The sequence below is a fragment of the Halichoerus grypus genome, chromosome 11 (assembly GCF_964656455.1).
Source record: "Halichoerus grypus chromosome 11, mHalGry1.hap1.1, whole genome shotgun sequence".
NCBI classification, from domain to species: Eukaryota; Metazoa; Chordata; class Mammalia; order Carnivora; family Phocidae; genus Halichoerus; species Halichoerus grypus.
In genome coordinates, this window is record NC_135722.1 from 22,012,550 (window position 1) to 22,023,198 (window position 10,649).

The following is a 10,649-nucleotide window of genomic DNA, read 5'->3' on the forward strand; positions in this document are numbered from 1 at the left end:
AAAACTCCAGTGTAATTAGAAAATGATCCTGAGCTATTGTTCATACTTACATATTTACAAACTACCAAATATCAAGTATCATTCTAGCCTGTTGGATTAAATCATACTCCAATTTAACATCATCCATTACCTTCTTACACAGCATAAATGTACTATCTTTTTCTGTTAATTATTTGTTGACTTTTACCAACTGCTAGAATCTAAATTCAGGAATTTCTGTTTCTTTTGTTCAGAGTGCCTAGAATAGCTCTCAGTATATAGTAACAACCTAAAATGTTTGTTGAATGAATAAAGCAATGTTCACATGTAGACTGTATATTTCTCTTTCTAGGTAGGACATTTTTAAACAGCATATTTCTTCATGCTTCCACTTTTTCACCAAATATGTATTTGTTTGGGGAAGGTATGTGTTATGGTGAGCGCTGTGAATTGTGTAAGACTGATGAATCACAGACCTGTACCTCTGAAACAAATAATACATTATATGTTAAAAAAAAAAAAAAAAGAAGAAGATAGTAGGAAGGGAAAAATGAAGGGGGGGAAATCGGAGGGGGAGACGAACCATGAGAGACTATGGACTCTGAGAAACAAACTGAGGGTTCTAGAGGGGAGGGGGGTGGGAGGATGGGTTAGCCTGGTGATGGGTATTAAGGAGGGCACGTATTACATAGATCACTGGGTGTTATACGCAAACAATGAACCATGGAACACTACCTCAAAAACAAATAATGTAATGTATGGTGACTAACACAACATAATAAATGATAAAATTTTAAAAAATAAAAAAATACGTATTTGACCTCTTCTACACTGTAGGAACCATGTTAGGATTGATGTATATAAAATGGGTAGGCTAGAACACTATGTTCAAAAAGTTCACAATTGGATAATGAAGACACAAGTAAGGAAATAATAGCCAAGTGATAAAAAGGAACTGTGGTAGGTGGAACAGACCTTCAGAGATGTCCACACACTAATCCCCAGAACTTGTGAATATGGTTTGCCTCATGGATAAGGTGAGTTAAAGTTACAGATGGAGTTAAGGTTGCTACCAGCTCAGGTTAAAATAAGGAGAGTATCCTAAGTTATACAGGTCAGCCAATGTAATTACAAGGGTCCTTTGTAAGTAAGAGAAGCAGAAGAGTCTAGTGAGAATAGGAGACAGATGATGGAAACAGAGCATCAGAGTGATGTGATCTGAGAAAGATTCAATCTACCATTGCTGGCTCGAAGATGGAAGAACAAAGGATTTTGGGCAGCCTCTAGAAGCTGGGAAAGGAAGAACAGGATTCTCCTCTAGAGCTTACAGAGAGGAATGTAGCCATGCTGATCCCTTCATGTTAGCCTGGGGTGATCCATTTCAGACTTCTGATCTCCAGAGCTGTCAGATAATATATTTGCGTTGCTTTGAGCTACTAAGTTTGTGGTGCAGCAGCAATAGAAAACTAATAGAGGAATCATATGTCCTAGCTAGACAGAAAGATAAGAGGAAGGGCCCGAATCTCCATTTTGTTTATCAAGCTCTTGCTCTCATATGTACTAAAATAAATTTTCAAAGAAATAGGAGTCATGGTCTCTGCTCTTGAGGAAAAAAGTTTACAAACTAGTCAGATTTTCCAATGGGAAAACACGACCATATGGCAGAGATGTTAGAAGCACAAAATTGTGCCAACAGGATAATCAACCATCATTTACATGGCCAGCCATCCCAGAGAACTGGCAAGGAAGGAGCATCAGTGTAACAGCTGTTGCCATGGCCCCAAATCCTACGATAGTGACTGAAAAAGAAACAAAACAAATGAGCAAATAGAAACCCTCTGAGATCTTGAACTTGTAAAATTGAGAGGGAGCATGGTGTAATCAAAGGGAGCATGGAGCTACCTTAGACCATCTGGATACTGATCTCAACTCTACTCCACAATAGGTCTGTGACCTTGGACAAGTTACCTAAGCATCATTTTTTTCCTTTCTCTAAAGTGAAGTTGAACCCTTCTAGCTATCCTCTGGGAACAGGCTGAGATCACTTTCAAAATAAGCCAAATATCCTTTCTTTACTAATTTTTTGTTATATAGAAGATATAATCAAGGACAATTTTAGTATCAAAGAAATGTTTATGTGTATGATTTACTTAACAATATTAAAAAATATTTATTGCCTACTTACTTTATGCCAGGCTGCTTCACCACTTTATAAATATATATATTTATACCTGCCCATATATACACATCAGCATACCATATAATTTATCTAGAGAATATGTACCTTTATATAAAAATATATATAGAGAGAATATATATGGAGAGAATATGTTTAACAAAGTACCATAAGAGTTATATAACTAAGCCAGTGTATTTTGAAGATTCCAAATACATAATTGGAAGAATGAAATAAATTTTGACATGGCCACAGTATTGGTTAAGGTTCCCCAGAGAAACAGCACCAATAGGATATATATATTTATAAATATAAATATATATATATATATATATATATATATATATATATATATATAATAGGAATATTGTGTGTGTGTGTATACATTTCATCTCAAATGATTATGGACAGTGAGAAGTCCCAAGATCTATAGTGAGCCAGCTGGACATCCAGGAAAACCAATGGTATAAATCCAGTCTGAGTTCAAAAGCCTGAGAACCAGGTGAGCTAATGGTATTAAGTTCCAATCCAAAAGCAGTCAGGCTAAAGAGCCAATAAAAACTTATGTTTTAATTTGAGTCCAAGGGCAGGAAAAGACCAATGTCCCAGCTCAAGGCAAGTCAGGCAAGAAAATTCTCTCTTACTTGGGAGTCCATTAGTGACCAAAAGCTATTAATTTCATGGAACTACTAAGTGGTCTCAAGAATACTCAGCCAAGAACTATTCATGGTACAATAATCCTCTTCCATATTGACCCAAACTCTGGTGGCCAATTATCCATAATGATGAAAAACATTTGCTTTATCAGGTGGACCAGATTGGTGGAATTGGGGAAGGGTGGATAGGAGATACAGTACCTAAACAGTCTTTGTCAAAATTAGATGTAGCTTTATGAGTGGACATTTTTCCAGAGAAGATATACAAATGGCTAACAGACACATGAAAAGATGCTCAACCTCACTCACCGGCAGGGAAATGCAAATCAAAACTACAACGAGATACCACTTCACACCAGTCAGAATGGCTAAAAATAACAACGCAGGAAACAACAGGTATTGGCAAAGAGGCAGAGAAAGGGGAACCCTCTTACACTGTTGGTGGGAATGCAAACTGGTGCAGCCACTTTGGAAAACAGTGTGGAGGTTCCTCAAAAAGTTAAAAATAGAACTACCCTATGACCCAGCAATTGCACTGCTAGGTATTTACCCAAAGGATACAAAAATAGTGATTTGAAGGGATACATGCACCCTAATGTTTATAGCAGTTTTATCAACAATAGCCAAATTATGGAAAGAGCCCAAAAGTCCATCAACAGATGAATAGATAAAGAAGATGTGCTGTGTATTTGAGGAATATATGGAATATTACTCAGCCATCAAAAAGAATGAAATGTTGCCATTTGCAATGAAGTGAATGGAGCTAGAGAGTATTAAGCTGAGCGAAATAACTCAAAGAAAGTCAAACACCATATGATTTCACTCATATGTGAAATTTAAGAAACAAAACTGATGAACATGGAGAAAAAACAGAATACATGACAGAGTGTTTAATAATGCCATTCATTAAAGAATAATAATCCTCATGCTTCCAATCAGAATAAAACACTAGTACTGAGGAGCCTTTGAGATATGGATATTTTAAGTACTTGTTATTATTTTACTTAGTTTCTGTAAAAACATGTTCTTTTTTACTTATTGCTTTAGCCAAAGTACAGATACATGTATGGAGTTACATTTTAAAATTTTTATTCAGAAGACAAGGGAACATATGCTATAATTGAGTGATACTTTAAGCTTTATTAAACTCTATTTAAATTCCATTAAAAGGAAAGCAACAATAGCTAAACTATTTTTATTCATTCATGTTGTCAACAATCACTTGTTGTCAACAACTCATGTTGTCATAATTTCGAAAAAAAAAAATTTGATTTTACCAGAAAAGTACTAGAAAAGCACACTGTGCACATATCCTTGCAGAGATGCAGTAAATGCTTATTTATTTTAAAGAGTATTTCTTTTTTCTTAAAGAAAATTTTGGTCCTTGTAAGAGTTGCTATAGTTTTTGATGACCTGCAGTTTTTTATTATGCAATATTCTCATTTCTTCTCCTTTAGAAATACATCATTTACAACTTGTAATATTTTTAAAGCTACATGTGGGTTTTTTCTTAAGATTTTATTTATTTATTTGACAGAGAGACAGTGAGAGAGGGAGCACATGCAGGGGGAATGGGAGAGGGAGAAGCAGGCTTCCTTCTAAGCAGGGAGCCCGATGCGGGGCTCGATCCCAGTGACCCTGGGACCGTGACCCGAGCCGAAGGCAGGCGCTTAACGACTGAGCCACCCAGGCACCCCTACATGTGGGGTTTTTTATGTTTAATACCTCTTTCCCTCCCCCCCCCCCAAGTTTTTATTTAAATTCCAGTTAGTTAACATACAGTGTAATGTTAGTTTCAGGTGTAAAATTTAGTGGTTCATCACTTATATACAACACCCAGTGCTCATCACAAGTGCCCTCCTTAACCCCCATTACCCATTTAACCCACCTCCTCACCCACCCCTCCAGTAACCCTCAGTTTGCTCTCTTTAAAGTTTGCCTTTTTAAAAATATATTATTTTATTTAATAATCACAAAAGTCCTATTGATTAAATATATTGCCACATTTGTAAAGTAATAAACTTATATGAGTTTAAGTATCTGGTGATGGAAATAGGAATGTAAATTCAGATCTGTCTTATTATAAATCTATAGCCTTAAAAATTCACTCTAAGTTTTTAAGTGATGTAACTTTTGAAAGTCTTTGTTTTCTCATCAGCAAAACTGGAATAATAATGGACTTGTAGGTGTGTATATGGGTATGTATGTGCGGGAGGCTAAAGAATATGTAATTAGATCAAACAGTGTATGAAACCCCACAGTGCGGTTTCTGGCACAACTAGGTACCCCACCCACACTGGCATCTCGCCAGAGAATCTTGGACACACACTACCCATCTGGGTCTTAAATTTTTTTATCTCCAGAAATGGAGCAATACACTTTGCTATGTTGAAATGAGCAGTACTTGCCATAATGTATATGGAATTCCTGATGATGCATAATGTGTGTGTATATATATATATGTGTGTGTTTGTGTGTGTATAAACACATATGTACAATATATATGTATAATCCATGTGACAGCCTTTATTAAAATCCTTCATAGTTTTCAGTTTTTAAAGCACCCTGGAAGTGTTTAGTAGTAGTATAATTAATCTTTCATGTTTTATATTAGTTTTTTAAATAAGCATTAAATATTGAGCTGATACATACTAAGCTAGTTTTCCTGCTTCTTTAAAAATGGCACTTCCAGGATGTATTTTTTTAAATTTAATTTAATTTTATTATGTTATATTAGTCACCATACAGTACATCATTAGTTTGTGATGTAGTGTATTTTTTTTTTAATGAAGAAAGAGATGATACCTCCATTCCTTTCTAGGCATGAACTGCAACACCAGTGATTCTAGTATGTGTGGTTCACAAGTAGTCTCTTCAGCTTCATTCAGAAGTGTATTAAAAAAAAAAAGGAGCATTCTGTTACTATAAGAATATTAAAGGAGAACTGTCTGTCCCAGCAAAATGGAGGCATTTTTTGCTTTGTTTTTTAAGTTAGTGGTAGGGATTTAAAACCTTTATTATCAAAGACAATAACTTCAGAGTTATAAGAATATTAACCTGATTCCAATCCAATCAGACACCATTCGACATTGACTCTTTTAAAAAATAGTGGTTTTTTTCTCAAGAATATTAGGTACTATGGGCGCCTGGGTGGCTCAGTTGGTTAAGCGACTGCCTTCGGCTCAGGTCATGATCCTGGAGTCCCGGGATCGAGTCCCACATCGGGCTCCCTGCTCAGCAGGGGGTCTGCTTCTCCCTCTGCCCTCTTCCCTCTCGTGCTCTCTGTCTCTCATTCTCTCTCTCTCAAATAAATAAATAAAATCTTTAAAAAAAAAATAAAAAAAAAAAGAATATTAGGTACTATGTTGACACAGACAAATCAAGCTTACCTAATGATAAGTAGGAGCTCAAATATTAGAGTCAATGATTAGATTTTTAAAAAGAATATCAAGTGCTAAGTGCTACAAATAAACATAAAAGATGGATATTCATTAAAGTAAAATAATCAATTGGTTTAGATTAGGGATTTTGGATCTTCAGAAAAGACATTAATAAGGTCAAAGAATTTTTCGAGATATGCATGGGATAAACATGAGAATAATTCCTATCTAAAGAGTAGGTTTGCATTGTCTTAGCATAAATTGCTAAGGAAAAACAATACAAAGCTGCTTTATGCTTTAAGTAGAATAACCCTCTTAGATATTAAGCAAAACTCTAGCTCTTAACTTATGAATGAATTATTAAAGCTCCAAACTAAAAGAACTCCAAGAGTCTATTAGAAACCAGGCAAATTGGCATTTAAAGATTTCTGCTGTCATTCTCTAATAGTGACAACTTAAAGACCGATTACTGCTTATTTGTATTCCTTGACATTTCATATACACTGCACTTACCAAATGCATTGCCAAATACTTCTTTAAGCTAACTTCCTTTTCCCAAGCATATATGAAAGTATACCACACATAAACAGAACACAAAACTTAACTGTAAATGCCCATAAATTATCAAAACATGGACACTTCTGAAACCTCAAAATAGGGCAATAAATAAAACATGGCCAGCATCCCAGATGCACCCGATGTCCTGGTCTTACCTCATACACTACCTCTCCTTCTTCCTATAGGTACTTAAAGGTTAACACAGTAGATTAACTTTCCAGTTTTATGAGACTGAAGCGCTGCCTACTGTGCTAAGGAGGCACCTAACTTAACAGTTTTAAATGAACCTTATATAGGATTCTTAGATAGATGATGATAGATAGATAGAAAGATGATAGATAGATGATAGATAGATGATAGATGATAGATTTTACATTATGTATATTTATATTTATATTTATGTTTACATTTTTCCTTATTTATCCTATAGAAATGGTGTCTTGTACCATTCTTCCACAATTAACTTTTCTGTTATGCTTTTGTCTCAAGTACCCCCCAAAAGTATACTTTTTGAGATATGCATAGGTTCAAATATGGTAGATGATTCCAAAATGTCCTACAAAGTATTTTCATTAGCCGAAACTTTATATAGACAAATAATCAGCTATAGAATATTTAGGTACTCCTTTTAACTTTAAACTAGTTTAAGTAGTATGACACAAAGTGGGAAAGTGAAAACATTAGCATAGTAACATTGATAAACAACTCTGTTTACTCCATAAATGTTATATATACACTCTTTGCACTGAGTACAACTAAGTCTCATGGGTCATAGTCTGATGTTCCAAATCAATGGAGGTATTCTAGGGTTATCTGCCAAGTGTGGATGTTTTTCAATTGGTATAATTTTTGTTCAGATCTAACACTTCTGAGTGCGTATTTTTCCTTTTGAATTTTATCAGCTACATAGGGACTGTGTGGTTGTTAGAACCTACTTCTAGTTTCTGTTTGTTTGCTTCTTTTGTTTGCTCTCTGCTAATGTTCAAGGTAGTTTTCACAGACCTGGGTGCTTTTCTGCCACCTGTAATTACTTCTATTTTGGGCATGTGAATTACTAAACTTACCCTATTGTCTGAGATTTTCTAGCACAGCTGCTTTAAGGTTTGACTTCAACAGGAAGTACAAGCTGAACCGACTTTCCTTTGGCCATTATACACATATAAGTTGACTGCACATCAACATCAATTACCTATACCTATAGACAGCAAGATCCAGGATGATCTGGTTATGTCTTTCATCATCTTTCACAGAGAAGTCAAGTTTGGGTTCATTTATTTTCAGGGCTTTTCCATCTTCACTGATCAAAGTTCTGGTAGTTTCCCTTTCTTCTTTCTAGCACTTAATTTTTTTTGGTCTTTCCATTATTTTTCCATCTGTCTAAGAGTTTCCAGCGTAGATTCAGGAGTAAACTCAGAGAGGTTATGCCAGAATGCTAGGTCTTCTTTGCTTTCATCTGACTTCTTTTGATTGAGTTCTGTTTCTTGTATTTCTAGCATCTGGTGGTCTTTGTTCTCTAAAGATGATAGGATAGTAGTGATATCGGTGTACCAATGCCTGGCAAAGCCTGGGTAACTTTTCTTGTCTGTTTTTATGCTATTTTTGAAGTTTCCTCTGAGCCACATGTTTCTGTCTTTGGCACATTTGAGACAATATGTTTTTTCCGCCTAATTACTGACTAATTCTGCCATTCTTGAATCCCTTCTGAGCTCCCTTTGTCATCCTGCACTTTGTTGAAGAATTGCCACCACCAACCTCCTGTATCATTCAAGTTCAGCACTCGAGTTACCCATGCAAAAGAGCTCCTTCAGATAGATGCTGTGCTGTGGGGTTTACTGTTGTTCAGCTCTCCAACGAAACATACAGTCAAGCTAAATTTTGTCAGCCCTTCAGATCCTTCCAAATTTTCCATTTTTTTCAGGGTTGTTAAAAGCTAAATTGAAATATTCGTGTTTCTTGAGTTTGCTAACATTTTAAATTTCCCCAATGGTATTATTTTGAAGGTAGATAATTTTTAAATCCTTACACCATTGGTCAATGTGATCTCTATTTCTTGATAGGAGAGTTCCTCCAGGGGGAAAAAATTACACAGTCACTGCATTTGGCATTCTGGCTTTCAGTCTAGTTAAGATCTGTGATCCAGTCTATGGCACCTTTCTGGTTTGTGGGCCTGGGAAGCCTACTGAGACCTCAAAGATCATTGGTAATAATTTATACTTTAATCTTTAATACCTAAGAGTTCTGTTTGTGCCATGTCCTTGCCAGAACTTTGTATGGTCAATCCTTTTTTTGTTTGTTTGTTTTAATTTTAGCCATTCTGGTGGGCATGCAGTGGTATTTCACTATAATTTTAATTTACACTTCCTTTATGACTACTGATATTGATCCCCTTTCTCATGATTATTGGAAACTGAATGTCTTCTTTTGTCTAGTTATCTGTTCAAGTCTCTTAGCCATTGTTCTCTTACCTTTATGTCCTACAGGTTTATAGGGATTCTTTATCAATTCAGGATATGAGCTCATTGGCAACTACATGTGTGGCAAATGATTTTTCCTACTTTGTTGACTTAAGTATTTTATTGTGAAAATTTTCAAGCATGTAAGTGAAAATTTGCAAAAAGAACATAATGAACCTATGTCTATCATTATCGCAAGAATTATTGTGCCATGGACAATCTAATTTCATCTCTACCTCATCCACTTTCACACACAATTGGATCATTTTGTAGTAGAAATTCCAAGATATATATTTATATATTTTTTACTTGTAAAAAAAAAAATCAGCATCCATTTCTAAAAGATCAGAACTAATTTCCAAAATGTAACTAAAACATCCTTATTAGATAAAAGGTATCTAGTGGACAAGATCATTTTATACAGTCTTATTTGTTAATCTTCTCCATTATGAACAGTGCTTTCTTTCTCTTGTTAAATTATTTCCATCCTTTAGGAGTTAAAAAATTTTCCTATAAAATTCTTTAAAAATTTTACTGTTTTTTTCCTTTTATATTCAAATTTAAAATCAATCTGGGCTTGATATTCATGTGTTGAAGGCGTCAAGTTTTTTTTTTTTTATGTATTGATATCTATACAGCAAGCATCTTGACTTTTTTTAATACAGTGCTCTATATTGCTAAATTACTGTATATCAAATTTCTATATATAAGTGAGTCTATTTCTGAATTTTCTATTCTGTTCTCTGTATTTGTCTAACCTAGCAACAATATCACATTCTTTTAATTATTACAGCTTTTAAAATAATTCCTGCTAACTAGTAGACCAGATATTCCAATGATGTACTTCTTGAAAGATATCCTGTCTATTCCTGGACCTTCATACATCTCAATGTGTATTTTAGAATCAACTCATCAACTTTTACAAATGAAAAACAAAAGGCTTGGGAATTATTAAGATTGCATTTTGTCTATAAATTAATTTGGAAAGAAGTGGAATGCTTATACTAGTCAATCTTGCAATCCATGATCAGATATTATCTGCTATTTATCCATCTATTTTCTTTAATTATTCTCCATATTTTTCCCCAAACAGAAGTCTTGTGTAATGTTTGTTAGATTTATTCCTACCTGCATGATATATCTTGGTGTTTTTATAAATGGTTTTATACGATTTTTATTTGCTTGTTATTATTTTATGGAAATACTAGATTTTTTTTCACTACCTTTGTATTGCTTTATCTTGTCTAATTCACTTATAAATATGTATATGCAGATTCTTTTGGATTTTCTATATATTCTACGTGTTCAGTCATATAATCTGTAAAACACCTATTTTGTTCTGCCTCAGGGCGCCTGGGTGGCTCAGTCGTTAAGCGTCTGCCTTCGGCTCAGGTCATGATCCCAGGGTCCTGGAATCGAGCCCCGCATTGGGCTCCCTGCTCAGCAA

General features: G+C 34.8%; 1 pseudogene; it reads right to left on the reverse strand.

Moving 5' to 3' along the window:
* Positions 1-7,518: 7,518 nt before the first annotated feature.
* Positions 7,519-8,371, reverse strand: LOC118524937 (dynein axonemal assembly factor 11 pseudogene; annotated as a pseudogene).
* Between the last annotated feature and the right edge of the window lie 2,278 nt (positions 8,372-10,649).